Consider the following 21,387-nt stretch of genomic DNA (forward strand, 5'->3'; position numbering starts at 1 on the left):
GAAATAACCCAAGCCCTTTCCTACCTTAGAACCCCTGAACACACCCTCAAATGATTTTTGAAAAGACTGCCAACTTGCATTAGTATGCATATGCAACGGAACTATTAGCTAACAATTTAAGTATAACATGATGCATATGCAATTTAATATGTACAAACAATGCTTCAGTATACTTATTCAAGTTAACAACTTTCTGAGCAAATATGATTGCTTAAGGCAAAAAGCAGAGACTTTTGAAGCAGGATGCAGTCCCATGTGGCACAGGAAAAACTTCCTGACTAGACCTTTCATTCTAGTCCACTGTTTTGGTTTTGTCCAAAAACAAAACAAACGAACAAAGAAACAAACAAACCCCTTGTATTCAAAACCGTCCTACACAAACAAAACACAAGGTCCATTTTCTCTTAGACATTAATCCCACCCAAGAGTTGCACATTGAAACCCCGACTGTAAAAACAAGAGAAAACACAGCACTTCAACACACCTTGCAATACAAGTAGGCAGTTGCTTTAGCTGATTTTTTTTTTTAGCAAGGAAATTCCTAGAAACAATTCGATATCATTGTTTTTAACTTTACAGGTGAGAAAACTAAATCCAGAGAAATCCTCTCATTGAGTGTGCTGTTGGGGAGATGTCTAAGTATTAAAAGAACTGTCGGGATTTTCTTAGAGAACAACATTCAATACTATGAGAGTCCATTCCAAATATTAGAGAAGAAGGAAGATGGGGGTGATGGAGCAGATAGAGAACTGCCCAGTTCCACTCTCATCCTCCTCGGGTCTTCTTGCTATCATCTGCAGAATTTCAGGGGCACCACTTACGCCCATCTCTTGAACAACAGGCATAAGTTGGTACTCAACACCTAGTACAGGAGCCCAATGAATCAATGACTTCATGATGAAACACAATTACAGTAGAACTGGACATCTGGAGCACAGAGAACAGTGGAGAGAAACAGACAAAGTAAGGAAAATGGGGGCAAGGGAGGTGGATTTGGAGGAGACCAAGGAAAAGAGGATCGTGTGAATAGCTAAGGCTATGTTGGATAAGATGAAGCCATATTCTCACCTGGATAATGTCTTAGGACAGGCAAGCGTGTGCATCATCGTTGAAGAATACCAAGCAAGTAGGGGGTAGGAAACCAAAGACCAACATAATTTTATAGTTTGTGCGTTTGTGTGCACGTTGAGCCTGTGTGTTCATGTGCGTACCAGAAAATGGAGACCAGAGGCCAACGCTGGATCCCTTCTTCCATCATTTTACCACCCCACCATAGTTTTTAAAACAAAGTCTCTCCTTGTACTTGCTGTTTGTTGAAGTTGCTGTTTACTGTTTCAGCTACAGTGGCAAGTCAGCAAGCCCCAGGGATGTGTCTGGCTCTGTCCCCTGCCACCAACACTGGGCTACAGTGGGCATTACACAAAGGGGCTGCCATGTTTTAATTTTTATCTGGGTGACAGGGATCTGAATTCAGGTCCTCATGGTTGCATGCTAAGCCTATTTACCCAATGAGACATCATCCTAATTCAACTTACTTTTGTGCATGGAGCAAAACGCTTTACGTGAGCGTTTACTACTGGGCAAACATGGACTAACCCATACTGCATGGAGAGTGGGAACTGACAGATTCCAGCAAATCAGGCAGAAGAAAGAAAGGAGAATCTCTTTCTACTGAGCCTTTCCGTCAGAAAAAAAAGGAACAAATCATTTGATCTGATTTTATTCTCTCAAGATTAAAAAGAAGCAAATTTGGTGTTTAATTTAAATGAAGTTCCTGCAGCAGCCAAGGTATCTAACTGAATACATGGTAACCACGGCCTTCCATGGTACCATAGAAGTGGGGATGTTCCAGGATCCCACCTTATACCCCTCACCTGCTGTGTGTCCTTTCTTTTCAGCACAAGTTCTCCTCCATATGTCTGCCCCAATCTTCCTTTGGCTTAAGATTTGATTCTTGTGTTTTTTTCCCAGGAGACCATCTCCCTTCTCCATGTCCTCAACACCTCCCACCTCTGACAAACCTTTTTCCTCATTTAAACCCGTTGGAAAGCCACAGCATGCTACCCTGTCCCCTACTCCTCCCCGAGCATCACAGAGGTGTACAGCATTCTACCCTGTAGACTCCCTGAGCATCACAGAGACACACAGCACTCTACCCTGTCCCCTACTCCTCCCCGAGCATGAGAGAGGTGCACAGCACTCTACCCTGTCCCCTACTCCTCCCCGAGCATCACAGAGGTGCACAGCACTCTACCGTGTCCCCTACTCCTCCCAGAGCATCACAGAGGTGCACAGCACTCTACCCTGTCCCCTACTCCTCCCCCAGCATGAGAGAGGTGCACAGCACTCTACCCTGTCCCCTACTCCTCCCCGAGCATCACAGAGGTGCACAGCACTCTACCCTGTCCCCTACTCCTCCCCGAGCATCACAGAGGTGCACAGCACTCTACCCTGTCCCCTACTCCTCCCCCAGCATCACAGAGGTGCACAGCACTCTACCCTGTCCCCTACTCCTCCCCGAGCATCACAGAGGTGCACAGCACTCTACCCTGTCCCCTACTCCTCCCCCAGCATCACAGAGGTGCACAGCACTCTACCCTGTCCCCTACTCCTCCCCCAGCATGAGAGAGGTGCACAGCACTCTACCCTGTCCCCTACTCCTCCCCGAGCATCACAGAGGTGCACAGCACTCTACCCTGTCCCCTACTCCTCCCCGAGCATCACAGAGGTGCACAGCACTCTACCCTGTCCCCTACTCCTCCCCCAGCATCACAGAGGTGCACAGCACTCTACCCTGTCCCCTACTCCTCCCCGAGCATCACAGAGGTGCACAGCACTCTACCCTGTCCCCTACTCCTCCCCCAGCATCACAGAGGTGCACAGCACTCTACCCTGTCCCCTACTCCTCCCCCAGCATGAGAGAGGTGCACAGCACTCTACCCTGTCCCCTACTCCTCCCCGAGCATCACAGAGGTGCACAGCACTCTACCCTGTCCCCTACTCCTCCCCCAGCATCACAGAGGTGCACAGCACTCTACCCTGTCCCCTACTCCTCCCAGAGCATCACAGAGGTGCACAGCATTCTACCCTGTCCCCTACTCCTCCCCGAGCATCACAGAGGTGCACAGCACTCTACCCTGTCCCCTACTCCTCCTTGAGCATCACAGAGGTGCACAGCACTCTACCCTGTCCCCTACTCCTCCCCGAGCATCACAGAGGTGCACAGCACTCTACCCTGTCCCCTACTCCTCCCCGAGCATCACAGAGGTGCACAGCATTCTACCCTGTCCCCTACTCCTCCCCGAGCATCACAGAGGTGCACAGCATTCTACCCTGTCCCCTACTCCTCCCCGAGCATCACAGAGGTGCACAGCACTCTACCCTGTCCCCTACTCCTCCTTGAGCATCACAGAGGTGCACAACATTCTACCCTGTCCCCTACTCCTCCCCGAGCATCACAGAGGTGCGTGCACAGCATTCCACAGTGGCACGACTGGAGCTCACCTGAAGCCTTTGAACACTCAGTAGTGTTTACTCATGGAAGCCGTAGAAACTGTGAGTAACAGGGCGGGGCCTTGGGCTTCTATGAACTGGCGAAACACACAACAAAGGGGTCCCCCTACTAACCTCTGCCTCTGGATTTCTAAATACAAATCTCTGCTGTCATTTTGTGGATTGCAAGCTTACCCAATTATGTGTCAGTCAGTTTTAGTTACTGATTACAAAGTTTAAGCTCATATATTTGAAAAAAAAAAAGATGTTTTAATAATTTGAAGACAGATACTTTGTGTTTGTTCAAAGAAAAAAAAAACCAGAAAAGTAGTATAAGGAGAATTTCTTCACACTTTAAAATTTGTCTATTTCTTCTGAGCAGGTCGAGTAGCAATATATGAGGCAGAAACCCCGACATGCAGATGTGGAAGTGGGCGGAGCCAAACTGCGTCTTGCCCTGCCAGGCAAGAGCTAGGACAAAGACACAGGTGTGTTTCGTTCACAGCTGTTTCCACACCCATAGCAGATGGCTTGCAGTGGCAGTCAGGCCGGCCCAAGTTTTAAAAAAGAAACCTGCACCACAAAAATATGTCTCTATAACCACAGTGTCCACATACCCCAGAGTAGCCTTCAGGAACTCTCAAACAGAGGTGTGGCCATGTCTACGACTTCTGTTCAAACTTGCATGCAATGGATTAGGAAAAAGTAATTTACCCTGGACAGGATTTGGGAATGTCCTCAGTTTTTCTTCTGAGACCTGTGAGGGCTGACAAAGTCCCACTGGTCCCGAAACTAAGTATACAGCTTACCTAACACCACAGGAGCCTTACATAAAGCCTGTATAAGGCCCCGGAAGCATCACCATATTACCAGACATGCCCAGCATCAGGGGAACGTCATACAAAATACCCTGATATGTCCATAACTGAAGCAGGAATTCACAACAGAAGAACCACACTCTAAGCACCTCACACGCATCTACCTACTGATGTCCTGCAGCTTCATGAGGTTCTCCCAACTATTCCATGGTACAGAGGAAGGGAAAACAAGCTTGGAGAAGTCAATCATGTGAGGTCACTCTGCTCATAGGCGACAGTGCCAGCCAATGAAGTTGTTCTGGCTCCCGAGTTTTCTCTTCCCCACCGCTACATATTGCAGAAAGATATTAAAACAATCCTCTAAGTCTCTCTGAAGAGAATGCAGCGTGTCACACTGTACATATACCACCTCTTGGCCTTTTTCAATGTCTTGGTGACAGAGCACAAGTTTACATCTTTCCTTATTTCAGTGTCCGTAAATTACCAGTTGACTGTCTTTCCCAAGACCACAGTGACAAAAAGGAGCAGGGACATCATCAGAGGGGAGACTGCGGAATGGTGTCAGACTGGGAGGCATTTCCGGAAGACCAGGGCAGTTTGACTCCACAGTCTGAAGACCTTGGTGGCTAGTAGATACTCCCTCTGAGGTCCCTGGATGAGGGGCCATGTACTTCTTGCAACACAGGGGCAGGAACTGCTGAAGATCCCAAGCTTCATCTCAGGCTGGAAGTTGAAGCATCTGAAACCCACAGTAACTACGCAGAAACAGCAGGATGAAGCTAGCAGGGGAATAGCAAGAATGAGCCCCTAGATCCAGGGCCTGGGGACCTCTCTGAAGATCAAGTTACCTAGATTTGCTGTGGGCTCCTGCATGCTATGCTCCTGTCTCGGACTACTAGGCAAACAGACAGCACACTTACCCTGCTCCCCTCCTAGCCTTGGCTCCAAGGGAGCCATGTAAACATACCCAGGTTGCTGGAGAGGAGCCATGATTACATGGGCCACAGGGATTGAAAGGTGGCCAAGAGCAGGTCTGGATGGACCTTCCCCGATTCCCACATGATGAAGCCAAAATGAACATCAAACAAACATTCTACTTTAATCTCCCTTCTCCCAGAATCCCCCTTACATAGAATAAATCCCTTGGATGACAATCCTCTACTGGCCTGAATTCCACACAGCTCTCCTTCATGCTACATTGCTATGTTTTCATATTCGTTGCTGCCACCTGACCACACATTTTACCCAGCTCTTGCTCTGCTCTTCCTTTGCATAGAGAGACACTTGGGAAATGCTGGCTGAAGTGATTACAGAAGTTGCTCCAGTGCAAACATTTAGTGTCTACTTTCTGCTTTATGTTTATTAGCTGTTTTCACCTGTGCAATACTCCACACTCAGCAGCCGCCACTCTCCTCCCAACCTGCAGAAGCAGCATGGTGGAATATGCAAAGGCTAAGCCACGCCCCAGGCTCAGCCTCACAGCATTGGCAGGACCAGGATTTGAGCTCCCTGCCAGACTGCCACACTGTGGAGTGTTTGTTCCTCATCAGGAACTCCACACCCAGGTGACTGACAATAAAGGACACTTTCACGTTTTCAGAAAAGCAATCTCCTTGTCTTCCAGATTCTGCCAATATGGGTTGCTTTGCTCGGAAAACTCATCCACCCCTTTCCACTTCTGGGAAAGCTTGTCTCAAGACCCTACTGGAGACTCTCCTGAAAGTCTCTCTCAGGCTCCTCTCACTGGCTTGGGACCATGTGCTGGGCTCCTAGATATACTACTGTCTTTGTTCCGACTCAGCCCTCACCATCACAGACCAGTTGCTAGCTTTTCTCCTCAAGTTCTTAACTCAGAATGTGAAGTTTCTGGGAGCAAGGCCTTCCTTTTCATGGCACGTAGCTTGGACACATTCGACCACTGTTTGTGTGATTCTTCAGTGAGCAGTTATGACCGCTGCTCACTGTAAGGACGTTTACATAGACTTAATATCACAGAATTCTCTTGACCACCCCAAGCTTTGGGTCAACTTGCTCTACTGCTTACATGGTGAGGGAGTTTTAATGTCACTGACCCCCATTAGCTCATGGGAGTGGCACTATTAGGAGGTGTGGCTTTGTTGGAGGAAGTGTGTGACTGTAGGGGCAGGTTTTGATGTCTCTTTTGCTCAAGCTTTGCTCAGTGTGACTGTCATTCTCCTTCCTGCAGCCTGCAAGATGTCGAACTCTCAGCTACTTCTCCGGCACCACGGCTGCCTGCAATGCCACCATGCTCCCAGCTGCCACGCTCTCCACCATGATGAGAAAGGACTGAACCTATGAAACTGTAAGCTCACTCCCCTCAATGAAATGTTTTCTTTGTAGGAGTTGTTGTGGTCATGGTGTTTCTTCACAGCAACAGAAACCCTAAGACACAAAGCCGCAGACTATGACAGGATGTTTTTCACGTTAGCGCAGAGTAAAGTAGCGCCCTTGTCCCCAGGAAGATGAGGATGTTCTCGTGTATTTGCCTGCAGGTGAGCCTCCAGGCTCCTGTTCCTGAGGGACTGGGAACAGTTCTGGGGTCTAGAGCTCTCCCATCTGCTCATCTCATGTCACTCACAGTTCACATGTGCTGAGCGTTCGAGGAAGTCGCTGTCATGACTATTAAAGGACCCAGAAACGAATAGTTCCTTCCACTAAACTGATCACCTTTTCTACAGCAACCTCAATAAGGAGATTAAAAATAGTTACAATACATGGAGTGCTGGACTGGTGCCCTGTGAACTGTCAGAAGCTCATTAAATTTTAGCCCCATGCTGAGTATTCTAAACCTCCAAAGAACAGTCACTTGAGGAAGTTAAATTAGTTGAAACCAAGTATTTAAAGGGACCCAAATGTCTTGCCATTTGTGTTAGGGTCCAAGTAACCTACAAACAGACTTTGCTGGCTTTTAACATAGACCAATAAACATAAAGTGGGCCCCTGAAGAAGCAATGTTCTATCATGATATCACGATTATCACTTTCTTTCCCAGCATTGTAGGTAACTATGTTATTCTGTGGGCAGTCCTTACTGAGAAGGACTCCAGCTCACTTTAGTTCTAGCACAAAGAGGAACCTTTCAGAATTTCGATCTGGTTTGATGGGACATTACCACAGTATTTATTACCTTAGACTTCTAAAAATCCCAGAATTTCTGTGAACAGTATTTCACATGAAAACAATGAATGGGAAGAAAAGAAAAAGTACTGGAAATGTCCACAGAAAATCTGGTTCTGTTTAGGTCACTTCAAATCTCTACAGTTCTTTGGAATAGGGCTTACAGGTACAGCAATTCTCCATCACAGTTTTGCTTATTCTTGGTAAGAATAATATCCCCTATCCTTAGAACTTTATTCAACTATAATTCCCAAATGAAAATTGTGTATATTTACAGGTAAAGTGTTTTCTTCTCCATGTAACTTGCAGAATGATTAAGCCAAATTAACATATCTAAGAAACCCCTTCTTAACCTCTGTGGATTAAAATCAAACTTCTATATCTTCGGATAATTCAAAATTCTCATTTAGAGCAACTGTGTAAGACACGATTTGATGCAATTCACTATTTTACAAGAGTAACTCGTATCTGGAGAGTATGATAAAAACAGTAATATTTTGACTCATTTGTTCATGTTTTGTGAACTTTCCAATATACTGTTGTTGGACGAGAGAACATCTTACAATCAGTATCTTCCTGACAAAAATGATTAGGTTGCCTGAAGGAGACCTCTGTCCCCTCCTGCCTGCTTCCATGAAGAGTTCAGCCTGCCCAGGGAGGGACCTGCTAGTACCAGGGACCTGTAAGGTGTCTGTGAGCCTGGCGGGGTTCTCTGTCTTCCCAGAGAGGGAAGCCGACGAAAGAGAGCTTTCACGGGGCCAGAGAACAGACAATGATATGGACTGTGCAGAACTCCTAACTCATCGCTCATCCCACCTACTCTGTACTGTCACCACACATTAGGACAGCCTTCAGAGGTTCAATCCTGGGCTGTAGCGTTAGGGGTCTGCATTAGTCGGTCAACTTTTCCTCTTCATTTAACTGTAAGACAAGTATCTGCATGTCCCTACTCTCTGAAGAAAACCTTTTGGCACAGGAATCAGTGTTAATTTCTTTATTTATTACTTTCTATATATTCTTAGTCAAAAGGCCGGGCAGCATGAAGATTCAAGCTTAGAAGGTCAGTATACTTATGCCTTACAGGAAAAGAAAATGCTAATTTGACTTTTTAGGTGGAATTATATAAATTACATTTAAACCACAAATTGTCTGACACTTGCCTCAGTATACATAAATTTCCCATTTCATTATATCTACCTCAGAAATTTCTCTTCTGCAGACCCCTCCACATACTTTCTAAACAAATGTTTATTATGCCAGCATGAGTCTTTGATTTTGAGCTCTCGTTCTTTAGTATACTCTTCAGTCCTTGTTGTTCCACTGTCTCATGATTGCTCAGTCATCGTCCACTGTGAATGCCCCTGCACTATAAGGTTAGTCTGCACCCTACCGCACCAGCATCACCCAGAGTGCCATGCTTAGTATTTTAACTTGTCTACACCTGGCTCTATCTGACTTCCCCTCTTTGAGTTTGAGGGCTCTGGCTCTTTTCACCTGAGCTGAATCCTGTCTGGGTGTCTCCGGACGCTGCCTTCAGCCCAGCGTGTGCACACTAACTGCGTTCTCCAGAGACGCTGCTTTGCTTATGTGACAAGCTTCTTCAGAGCTTGCGTGGTGCATGCTGCCCGACCAGCGCCTTTATGGGCTTTACACCTAGCAGGGCACCCTGGATGCAACCAACCTCCTCTCTCCTCATTGCTCAGCAGGACACGGAGTCCAGGGTTGTATGTGCTGGAAGATGCAGTACGAGGAAGGGTTTGGTACATTCTTTTAAAGTTTTTGTCTTTTAAATGTTGATTTGTGTGTAGGTGGGCACATGTGGAGGTCAGAGATTAATTCGTGGGAACTGGTTCTTTCCTTTTACCACATGGGCTCTGGGGACTGACCTCAGGTCATCAGGCTTTGGTAGCAAGCACCTTAAACTGCTCGGCCATCTCTCGCCAGCTCTCCAGCAGTGCATTCTTGTATGTACACTGTGACTAAGGCTTTTCAGGTGAGGTTGGAGCTCCAGATTAAACATTACAGTAAAGTTGTATCTCGTGTTTCTAGCCTAGTTCCCTATTTCAAATCAAAACATTCTTTGCTACATACCAACAACACCGATTTTTCAGAAGTTTTGGAAGCAATACCACTGTTCTCCAAATACTTGGGAACCTAATGGGTCGTGTTTCCTGGTGGCAGGACCAGGGCAGGAGGAAGATGTGTGCTTAGGAAACATCCCTGTTTCCAGCTGCTATTGGCAGTGAGCCACTCAAAAACAGTAACAGAACACGAAGAAACCAGGAATCTGTAAAACTAAGACCCAGAGCTAGTCCACAACTAAGGCCCACAGGTGAGCTCAACGCTTTTGGTTGTCCCTTCTCCTTAAGTTACGACGGCTTCTGTCCTTGGCAGTACCTCTATCATCCCTAGTAATTCCTGCCTGAGCTTCCCTCTAGAATGCTGCTCCCTCATCAACTTCCTTTTTTCTCTGAGACTAGGTTTCAATGACATAGCCTAGGCTGTCCTTGAACTCATGATCCTCCTCCTGCCTTCTGAGTGCTGGAATTACATGGGCTGTACCTCTGGCTCTGTCCTGACCAAATTCTTTATGACATCATGTCCAACCAATTCTGCTTGGCTTCAGGCACAGTTACTGTGCCAGAATTCCCAGTATTCACACCACTTTACCGGCCATTTCCTCGAGGTTAGCGCCAACCTGCCCTGGTGTCTTCATCTTCCTTTGGTGGTTTAGCCCATTCCCCTTGAAACATGTTTACGATACGCAGTGAAGGCTCAAGCATGACAAATACAGCAGCTGAACATGAAAGCTGACTAAGTGAACTTTAAAACCCCAAATCATACAGCAAAGAAGATGCTGAAACAACAAGCAAACAAAAACCACTTAAACCAACCAATCTCCAGGTATGGTTTTCTTACTCTTGTTTTTCCTTGTGGAATTAAATAGTAGTGATTGTCCCCTTACTTGATAATCAGGTTTCGGTAACTGCAGTAACAGGCTGAGTTGCTGGATGCTACTGAAGCGTAGAGAGTACACTTTCCTGGCTATGGATGCAGTGCAGAAGTGAGCATTTGTGTAGCATGCGTGGGCCCTAGATTTAATACTCAGCACTCCAAGAGAAAAACCCTTTTATTGTCAAGTTCATATTACAGTGTGGAAGAGCATGGAAGGCAAGGGTTTAATTAAAGATCTCAAGATGGAGTGCAGATATGGAGGAATCAACCTTGCCTTGTTCATGCCTTCTTCATACTAGGATGCCCAGGGTTTACAGAAAGCATCACAGGAGCAGGAGCTCGGGAACATGTGCTCACAGAGATTTTGTGCACAGGAACCATCAAGAAATTCGAGACATTCATTGTTAGAGGTTATCAATTAGAATTTGGACAAGAGTTTGGGGAGGACATTAGGCCAGAAACCTCAGAACATTTTGAATGTCTCTTCGCATGCACGTGATAGGGAGTCAGGCTGGTGAGGGGAGGCTATGGGCAGATGGGTCCTACATCAACATGGTGCTCAACACAAGAAGCTTCTCTCAACAGAAAGCTACTGTAGTGGCTATTCCAGGACGGCCGATTCCCTAAGCAGTGTGAGCTACGGTGGCGGCTATTCCAGGACGGCCGATTCCCTAAGCAGTGTGAGCCGAGGGTCTTATGGATACATTGAAAGTGGCTTGAAGATCATCTTGCACATGCCCTAAACTGCTTGCCTGCCTTTGCTGAGCAACTCCATGAGAGGCGCTGGCACAGATGAGTCCACCCTGGTCCCGATTGTAGTTATGTGAAGCCAGGATGACCTTGTTCAGATAAACAGATGTTCGCCCAGATGTATCAGAAGATCTAAGCACCAATGATTGCAAGTGACATGAACGGAGATTACAGAAAGCTGCTTCTGGCCATTGCTGGCCAGTGAGAGGGATTTTCTTCCTTTAATGAATGGAGCTATTTAGAGCTTATTCTGCCAAGCAACGAGACCTGCATGCAGCAATGCCAAACATCACACCTAGCCAGAGTGGCTTTGTACTTAAGGACAGGGTCAGGGTAGCATGCTTAGTTTGCACATTTTGTTATTGTCTTAAATTTAACATTCTTTCCCCTATATTCAATCAATGTAAAAGCCATATCAATGATGTCATAATTTTGCAATATTTATAAAGCTTCATTCTCACTGCTTTTTATTTTAATCAGGATTTCAAGCTGAATAAAAATCACAGTAATCGCTGACAAAATAGAAGCAAATATAAATAAAATGGCCCCTTCCCTTTCTCCCCATCAACTTTGACTGAGGACAAATCTGGAATCAAAAAGCAGAATGTCATATTGTTCTACTCTGTTTATTGAGTAATGTAAGAAATGTCAAGTCTGGTTCATAACCAGACAGAGGAGGGGGATCCACATTTCTGGTAAGAGCTAAGACTTGAGTTTTCTTTAGCAATCTGGTTCACATCACCGATAAGAAAAAGAACCAGAAAGATGAACTGTTTCATATGCTTGAAATAAGCCATGCAAATCCTGGAAATCTTTCTGTTAACCTAACAGAGGCATTAGGATATCAGATACACATCTTAAGAGTGGCTTCTATTTCTTCTTCACCATTTCTGGTCTACCAAGTATTGCTAATCTTATCCTGCATCTTTACCATCCCCTCCCTTGACCAGAATATTTATCAAAATTTCCACAAATGCATACATATATCAAGAAGTAAAAGTGAGTGTGTGGGGGGGCATGAAAAGGAAGGAAGGAAGAATTCCAAAGAGATAGAAGGCAAAAGAGAAGGTTATGAGGATGGGAGAAAAAACTAATCTCTCTCTCTCTCTCTCTCTCTCTCTCTCTCTCACACACACACACACACACACACACACACACACACACACACACATAATATGGGGAAAGCAGGACGGGGACTAATGATTAAGATAAATATTTAAATATTCAAGGTACAATGATGTGTGTAAAGACAAAAAATGTATTCTAAAAAACAAAAATATAAACAAACAAAATAATATTTTTTAAAAGAAAAAAATCTTTACAGATAAGGCTCTGCTGAATCCCTCTCTCCTCAGTGTCAGTGAGAGCACCCATCTAACATCCTGATGGCTTTGTTTAAATCCCTTCAAAGACTTCCCACAGTCTGCAAACCTTCAAAATCACATCTCAACACAACCCAATGTCTACTTCCCACACTTCAGTATGCCTTGAAATACCCTAGGAAGTCTGAAAAGTACAAATTTCTATCTATGCCTCATCTCACGCTCATGGTGTACCCAGTAGAAGAGGAGGAACTCTCAAGATCTCCCTGTGATAGGCTGCAGGGGAGGAGAAACAATGTCTTCCCAGAGGCAATGCGACTCCCGTGGAAACAGTACAGTCCAACTGCTTGTGTGAACTTACACTGTGCGTATTTCCTGTCCACTGCATCTGTTTGCATCTTCTCTGTCTCCAGCATCTCTGCCACCATCTACTTCTCCCCTCACTCTTCAGAGCTCAGTGTCATTTGTCCTCAGCGACCCTCTCTCTTATGCATTTTCAGCATTTTCTCCCCTTAGAATTTACCATGATATACTAACACCTGCAAGATTTGTGCCTATTCAAAGAATATTATCGGTTCAAGAAAACAGGGGTAAGATGTAATCTTTGAGTAAATACCAAGAACTAAGTTCCTAGAGAGAGGAAAAGTCATCTCTATGTTGAAGTGTCTACAATGTCGAGTGGGTGATTATTAGAAACTCCCGGTTGTAGACTTTAGGAGCTTGGTAGATCTAGAATCAAAGTGTCTTAGACTACCGTTAGTCCCCTTATAGCCATTCACTGCTGAAGTCTGTGTCTGTCATGACATCTCTACAACGGTTCATCAAACTCTTGGAAAAGTACTCTTAGCAGGCCACTAGATTTTACCAATCCGAAGCGAAGAATGCCACCAGGCGGCATCGAAAGCCTAGGGCACTTTTGCTGCCACCTTCTTATCTGTAGCTTCCACCAATGTATTTGTAAATGCTCTGTGACTTACCACTTGGAATGAGTGTTCATGTAACCACTTCCCTAGTGGATTACACCATGCAAGGAAAGCACTCTGAAGCTGTGTTCCTGGGCTATGGCCACTCATATTTGACTCGGAATAAATGATCTTTTCTTCTCTGTGAGGTGAGATCTCTGTTTTGCACTGTAAACCTATTGCTCCAGACTGGCCTTTATGAACCCAAAGAGTGAACATGGCTTCAAGAAAAAATGCCTCCCTCAGTTTTTAAAACTCAGAGAATGAGAAACACCTAGCTTCTGATGTTACATTTTGGGGACCTCAGCCTGGATCTGTCACACACTTGTTTTGCAATCTCCTAATTCTCCATGCCCTACAGACAGGGTTGGTGTGGGGATTAGATGAGGTGACAAAGTCAAGGTCATGCCATAGTCCAGGCACCAGGTAACTTCTCAAATCAGACAGTTGACTTCGAAATCTCTGGATCCAAATACTGCTAAGAGGATCCTACGACCTCTCAAAATTCTATTTAATAGAATTTAAAAATAATTTAATTCAGTAAAATTTAAATTCTTTTGATAATTTCATAAGGCAGGGGAAACCTGGGGGTGGGTGGTGAGAAAGACTCTGAGAGTCAGAGACCAGAGTGCCTGCTGTCACCCAATGTACTCTCTTCCAAATACGACATGAAATCCTATTATCAAGATTATAATCATCAAGTTCTCTTATTTTAAGAGACATTTTTAGTACTGGGTGTATTGGCACACACTTTTAATCCAGAACTCTAGAAGCAGAAGCAGGTGGCTCTATGTGAGATTGAGGCCAACCTGGTATACATAGTGAGTTCCATGACAGCCAGGGAGGGCTACATGGTGAGACCATGTCTCAGAACAACAACAACAACAACAACCCCCCAAAACACAAGGATGAAGACAGAGAAGGTGGGGGACATGATTCAGTTTCTCACTTAGCTATAGCCCCTATGCATTATAATCACAAACATCTAAGAGGGGTTAGGCAATGGAAGATGATCTGATGGAAACACATTGTAGGTAGAGAAAGCTGCCTGTGGAGAGTCCACAGTCAAGTGTCAGCTGAAAAACTTGATAAAGCTGTGTCATTTGCCTCCTGGGAGGGTCTTTCTCCATCCTACTGCTCCATGCACTTGGATATACAGCAGTGCTCTATACTGGGGTGGGTATTTTCTTATCCACCTTCGTACTTCTAGGGCTTAGTGCTTAGGACAGCGCTGCACTATATAAATGTTTGCTCAATGGCATTTCTGTGGCATAATAATTTGCAAGAATATTTCGTTCTAGGATGTTGCCAAGAAAAAAATAGTTTAACAACATACATCTTGCTCACTGGGTAGGTCTCCTGAACACAAATCTTAGAAAGCACCGTCTCACAGATCCAAATACCTGAATGAGTTGTCACAAGGCAAGAGATTTCGAGTCACCCAACGTGAGAACTGTTCTACTTGCCCCTTTTAGAAAGAGTTGTGTCAGGTAACACATGCACAGAACTCTTCTTTTTATGCATACCCTATAAATATCTGGATTCCGTAAAGTTGGGATCTGAACTGTGGAAGGAAGTACTGTGCAAATTTCCCTGAGTTCTTCCCCATTATCAGTTAGAAATTTGAGAAGTCAAATATCCAGACTGAGCTAGGCCTGGTGGTGAATAACTATAATTAGCCAACTTAGGTGAGAGAGGCAGGTAGAAAGCCCGCCCTCCCCCCCGACTTTTTAAAGAATGAATGAAAAAAGATGAAACCCAATATTCTGAGTAAGCAGTGCTCCATCTAGCCAGCCTACCCCGGAACTCCAGAGCTAGGCTCGCTCTTCCCACACCAGCTCAACCACTTAAGATGGCCCTGGTAGGTCTGTGCATGCACGGGCTTTTCTTGCTACCCCTACTGCCCTGTGAAGCTCAAGGGCAGGCTCCTGTCGTGGGTAGTAGTTAGCAGGTGCCCACGTCGCCTGCTCCTGCTTCGACTGCCCCTGTCTAAATATGATCCTGTAAGTCTTCTGCTGAACACCTAGTAACAGTATTCCCTATCTCAGAGTAAGCCTCAACTCATTCCCCACAGAGCTCCAATCACATTCAGCATTTTACCATGCCCTAATTAGTGGATAATTGTGTTGTGTACTCTACTCCATGACTCCACCTTCTAGAAAAGATCCACTCATCCTGGGAGCCTCTGGCTAGATGCCACCCGCAGAAGCCTGCTCCCAGTCTTATACTGGAATAAAGCTCCTCCCACGTGATATCTAAACTCACAGCAATAATCGATTATTCCACAGGTAATATTTTTTAAAATTTGCTCCAACTAAAGTCTACTAGGAAAAGTCTTAGTAATAATTGTACATTTACTTGAAAACTGATAGGTTCAAAGAATGACTAAAATTCATATTTCACTAAGAATCAAGTCTTAGAACATGGGCTGGTTAATATGTATTTCATGCTGGTTAAATGTCAACAAAACTAGAATAACCTAGGAAAAGGGGACCTCAACTGAAGAGCTGCCTCCTTCAAACTGGCCCATGAGCAATCATTTTCTTGATTAATGATTGATGTAGGAGGGTCCAGGCCACTGGACAGGTGGTCCTGGGTTATAAAAATATCAGGCTAAGCAAGCCAGGAGATGGAGACAGTAAGCATTCCTCCATGGTCTGCTTTGGTTCCTGCCTCTAGTGTTCTGCCCTGACTTTACTCAGTGAAGGACTAGTGATCTGGGAACAGTAAAATGACATACACCCTTTCCTCTCCAAAATGGTTTTGCTCAGTCTTTGACTAACTTCTGTTGCTTGATGTGCCTTTGTTCTTACCTGAGCCCTAAACTGCTGGCTTCAGTGGGATATCTCTTCCATGTATATTCTGACTACATGGGTCCTCACTTGTATCTCAAGTCCCAATACACGAAAACAAAAGTATGAAATCTTGAAGTTACAAAACCAAATTAAAAAATATTTCATACCAATGTAGTAAAACACAGAAAGACTTTTGACAACTGAAACCAAAATTTGATTATTTGATACCATTAAATTTGTAAAAATTTTAACTTTAAGTCAGCAAAAGTTAGCAAAAATCAAATGCAAATTATGTATTACTCTCTGGCATTGTTTAAAAAGTGCTAGAAAGTGACTATGTATATGTGTATATATGCATATATATGTGAATACACACACACACACACACACACACACACACACACACCCGTTGTCTTTAACTTTAATAAGTTTCTCCTGGCCCACACGGAACTCCTAAGAAGATTGTCTTCAAAAGAGTTCAGCACTTTGAAGCCAATCTTGACTCCTTACATATTAATTAAATTTCTCAGAAAGCAGCTTAGTTTGAATTTAGCATATTATACAACAAATGTGAAACACCAAGTGAAACAGAAGGTCAAAATTCTGAAAAGCTGATTTGACTTTATTCTCAGGAGGCCGTTGTACTAAAGCTGAATGACTTACATAAATACCTTTGGCATTTGCTGGATCCCGTTCCTAAACACAATGTTCATATTTCATCTATAATAAGAAAAGCATCTCAAAGATTTGCAAGGCGCTAGTCTTGCGAGCGTCCAGTTTGGTGTCTTGAGTAAAGGGAGATTGGCAAGTCAGCTTAATCCATAATGGAAAGTTGCGATGGGGGAGCTCGGGCTGCTGGCAGCTGCTGTTGGGAGGCGCCCACAGCTGTACTCACTCGCACAGGGGATTCTGCCACTCCCCCAAAGACACAGCATCTCTGCCTCAGAGTTGAGGTCAGAGCGTATACAGGACAGCATTGTGAATACCATCACAATCCAGAGGGGCTTCCCAGCGAACACAAAAGTCCTATGACTTTCATTATAAACACAGCTACACTTAAGATATTGTTGCCTCGATTCCACATATTTAGAGTATTAGGAATGTGTTCTATTTCACACTAAATAAGACAGAATTTGTTGAAATTTGTACAAAGTGAACTCCAACTGCTACAGTTGAAAGTCAGTCAACACATGACCTCAAACCTAGCTAATTTCAGTCTTTTTTTCTATTTTCAAAGCCAGTTCTCACTACACCCATTTCTGCAGGATTAAACACTGCCTCAAATCCCATTCATACCACATAGAACATTTTCTCCTTGCCTTGTTTAGTCAAACTGAGAGCCATGCCTATATGATTTGAGCTTTAAGAAGAATGTCTATAATATTCTGAAAGTCTGGTTAACAGTGTGGCATTGATTTAGCCTAACACTAATTTTCACTAAATTTGTATGTGGTTACATCTACTTTATCAAAACACACGCCTACCTCATTGTCTGAATTTTCTGATGAGCCCAGATATGGGAGGTAGAGAAAGAGGTTTTGAAGAAGGGTCCTTAGAAGCAAGACAGCCTAACGAAGGTAAGAGAAGGCTCTAGAAGGCTCTCCTAACAATGTGCTCCGGAGTTGTGTGCAGTGGGCTGTTAAATAGCAGGTGAGTGATGTAACATCAGGGCTGAGGGACAGAACTGCCACAGTAGTTTCTCTGTGTCCCCCAGTTACGCCTTCCAGCACTCCAGCAGCCAAGCCTCACTCCTGGCTTGGGGGCAGGACAGAACTGTCCCTGGGAGGTCATCTTTCTGGGTCCAGCTGTTCTCTCTGCACACCCACAGAGGATCCTAGGGAAGGCTTCAGGGCCTTGAAACAGAGAAGCCATGTCTGTCATTAAATATTTCACAGATGAGTAAGGGGGAAGAAATTAGGGCAGGCTCCTTGTTTGATCCTGCAGGAATACACATTTTTTGGCAAAGAGGAGAAATATCTCTTTAAAATGCTTAGTTTTCTTGCCTCTTAAAAATACAATTGCCTATAGACTGTGCACTGACTCTATACAGATAAGATGCTTAAGATACTGGAAATGGGGTCCTTACGTGTGTGCGATGCTGAGGATCAAACCCACAGCCTCATACTATGCCAGTACTCTACTCTGAGCCACATCCTCAGCCCCATGGAGCAGGCTGGTGCTTCTAACTATGCTCATGGGGTCCATCTTGGTGTAGAGTGCACAGGGTGATGATGTGAAGAACACCAGCACCCAGGCAAGGCTGATATAACCCGTGCTCTGCTCAGTGGGACATGCCTGTGTGTTATCTGTTGAGTAGGCTCCTTGATCAGTTAGTTTCCAAGGCATTAGAAAGAAATCATCCTGACGCAAAAACGACTGTGCTGAACTGGAGCTACGAGTTAGCCCACCCCAACAGCCACCCCATCTATGAACCCTTGGAGCATGTGAAAGGGACTAACCTACAGATCCAAAACAGCAGGATCTCCACGACACAGGACAATGACCGGATGCCTGGGAGGACCCCTGTGAAAGCCCATTACCAGAGGTGTGACAGAGATCAGAGGCCTTGAGCCAGACCAAAGACTCATAGGAATGGACACTTTCAAGTGGACATGAACGGACTGAAGGTTACACTGTGTCTCAACGGGTCACACTACAGCTTCCACAACATTCTTCATGGCTTTTTTGTCGGTGTTTGGTTTTGTTGTTTTAGTTTTTGGTTTTTCCTTTCAACTTGGTTTTGTTTTGGGGAAAAGTTACAAGGGCAGAGGGCAGATTCAAGGGGAAAAGGGAATAAGTGGGATTAGAATGCATGTTGTGAAATTTACAATGAATCAATAAAAGTAAAAACAAAATAAACAAGAAACTATGGTGTATTGTGCTTAGACCTAAGAATTAACTAGTTCCCCAGTAAAATAACAATAACCAAAAAAAAAATCAGAATAAGTAACATGAAATTGCTCTTAATTGAGACTGTGTGTCATGCCAAGATTCTGCAGGCTGAGTCAGGAGGATTACTAGTTGGCTGAGACAGGAGGATTACTAGTTTAAGTCCAGTGTGGGCAAGACAGCAGCAAGGCTGTTTCAAAAACACCGAGTAAACAAAAGTCACTAAGACAGCAGAAAAAAAAAAACAAGCAGAACTTTTCATTTTGACTCTGAAGAGGAAGAATACTCTTCTAATAGATTCTGAGAATATTAGTGACTTGACTTTCCACAACTTGGTATAGAATGAAGAATACCTCGCCATCTAAATCTCCCCACCCCCTCCAGCTAGAATCAGTAGTAATCGGTTTATTTTGGATCCATACCATGCACTGACTCACAGGTGACTTTGAATGTTAACTGCTCACAAGTGAAGTGTGAAGTAGGTGAAAGATTTTTATGAAGGACTGATCTACCTATCCTGCTTGACTTCCTATGTTAGGCTCAGAGAGGATTCAGATTAAGAAAACAGCCCCCAGAAAGAGGCAAAACAAGAGAAACTTTCAGAAAAATCCAATCAAATAAAGACAGCTGGCTATTCAGGAAACGTTGACTCTTGGGAGACGACAGGCTCGCTCTCTCTGGCTCACTTTGTTGCTGTCACTTGCACACAATGAACCAATGTTATTATAATCACTGTGGACTGAATTCCTGGGGGTTCCTAATCTGTAGAAGAATTACTGTTTATTACTGGACCAGCTCATCTCCCACGGAGAATGGAGAATGTCAGCTTACAGCTCTTCCCCTAACCGTACCCCGTAGTCCCACTGGTTTTGCCAGGAAAAGGGGTACCCGTGACATCACTTCTGCATCTTCTACACTTCCTTGACCATCAGATTAAGGCACAACAAAATGTTAGCACTACACTTTCTTCCTTCAAACTCCGGTTCATAGATGCACTGCAAAACCATGTCAGAAGCCCTGGCAGTATTCAAACCTTGAGCTATGAGAACTTAATTAATTATCCTTGACCCTGATCAAAGCTCATGTTGAGGACACAGAAGGGACCAGGGCTACCAGCAGGGTCAGTTCCTCCCATTCCATATGGTAAGAACATATGGAATCAACATATGCCTGCCATGCAATGGCAACTCAATAAACATGGGAACTTAACCCATACTGAGGAGCATGAAAATGGGGTGGAAAGAGTGGGGTCCTGTGTAGCTTCCTTGTGGATGTTTACTGACGTGAGTGAGGACTGAAGAGCTGGCCGGGGGAGCCAGGGCAAAGCTCCAAGAATGGGGTCCTGTGTACCTTCCTTGTGGATGTTTACTGACGTGAGTGAGGACTGAAGAGCTGGCCGGGGGAGCCAGGGCAAAGCTCCAAGTAGAAGGGCTTCCACTCTGAAAGAAGGATACATTTTGGTGGGAAGAGGATGTGGAACTGTAAAAGTATGCCCAACAGTCTTTAAAAGTCCTACAGACAAGTGTGAGGTGTTCATATTTAACTCTATAGCTGGTGAGTGTGGAATCCGCCCAAGAGTTCTGAAGACAGACACAGCAAGCTGACCTGTGCATCAAGTCAAATGAACCCAGGGCCCTTCATACACTCTCTGTTTCTGCACTGCTCATATCCATGCCTGTGATGACAGTCATACATCTGGGGCTAGCAGGGACGAGAGGAGTGTTCCTCTCAACATTTCCTGTCCAGAGATTGTTCTTGTCACTAGAACTGGTGCTCATGGTCTGGGGAAGGTTGATGGTGGCTGCACAAGTCCCTCACAACTACTTGTCCTGTTCCATGGTTACAGACATCTCCAGACTGCAGCCTGGACAGCTACGCACCAGTGAGCCCCACTAGCTTCAGTGAGATGTAGTAGGACAGGTGAGCAGAATGAGTCCTTCCTGTGAGCTCTCTAACCTCTTCTTGAGGTGATGGGGTGACCCCGGCATAAGCGCACATTTAGGTCCTCAGTGGCTTTAGGTCAGCTCTCCTGTACTCTCACAGAGCCCCATCCCTCTTCGCTGACGGCTGTTTCCTGAGATTTGGCTTAACACCAAACTGCTTTTGACTGCATTCCTCCCTGAATATCCAGTTTCTAAAGAAGTATGGCTCTGTAAGGATCTCTTCTCGCTTGTTCTGTCAACCAAATGCTTTCTCTTCCTTACATTTTTCTCAAGTAGTAGGAGCCTCTTGAGCATCTCACATTACTGGAGCCATAATGGAGTAGA

At 44.7% G+C, this 21,387-nt stretch overlaps 1 protein-coding gene and 1 pseudogene across 4 annotated transcripts in view; one reads left to right on the plus strand and one right to left on the minus strand.

The window, feature by feature from the left end:
* Jph1 (junctophilin 1) overlaps positions 1–21,387 on the minus strand; it is an 81,227-nt gene that overhangs the window by 49,962 nt on the left and 9,878 nt on the right. The window lies entirely within an intron of this gene.
* Positions 10,645–11,357, plus strand: LOC142850644 (annexin A7 pseudogene; annotated as a pseudogene).

The sequence above is a fragment of the Microtus pennsylvanicus genome, chromosome 5 (assembly GCF_037038515.1).
Source record: "Microtus pennsylvanicus isolate mMicPen1 chromosome 5, mMicPen1.hap1, whole genome shotgun sequence".
NCBI classification, from domain to species: Eukaryota; Metazoa; Chordata; class Mammalia; order Rodentia; family Cricetidae; genus Microtus; species Microtus pennsylvanicus.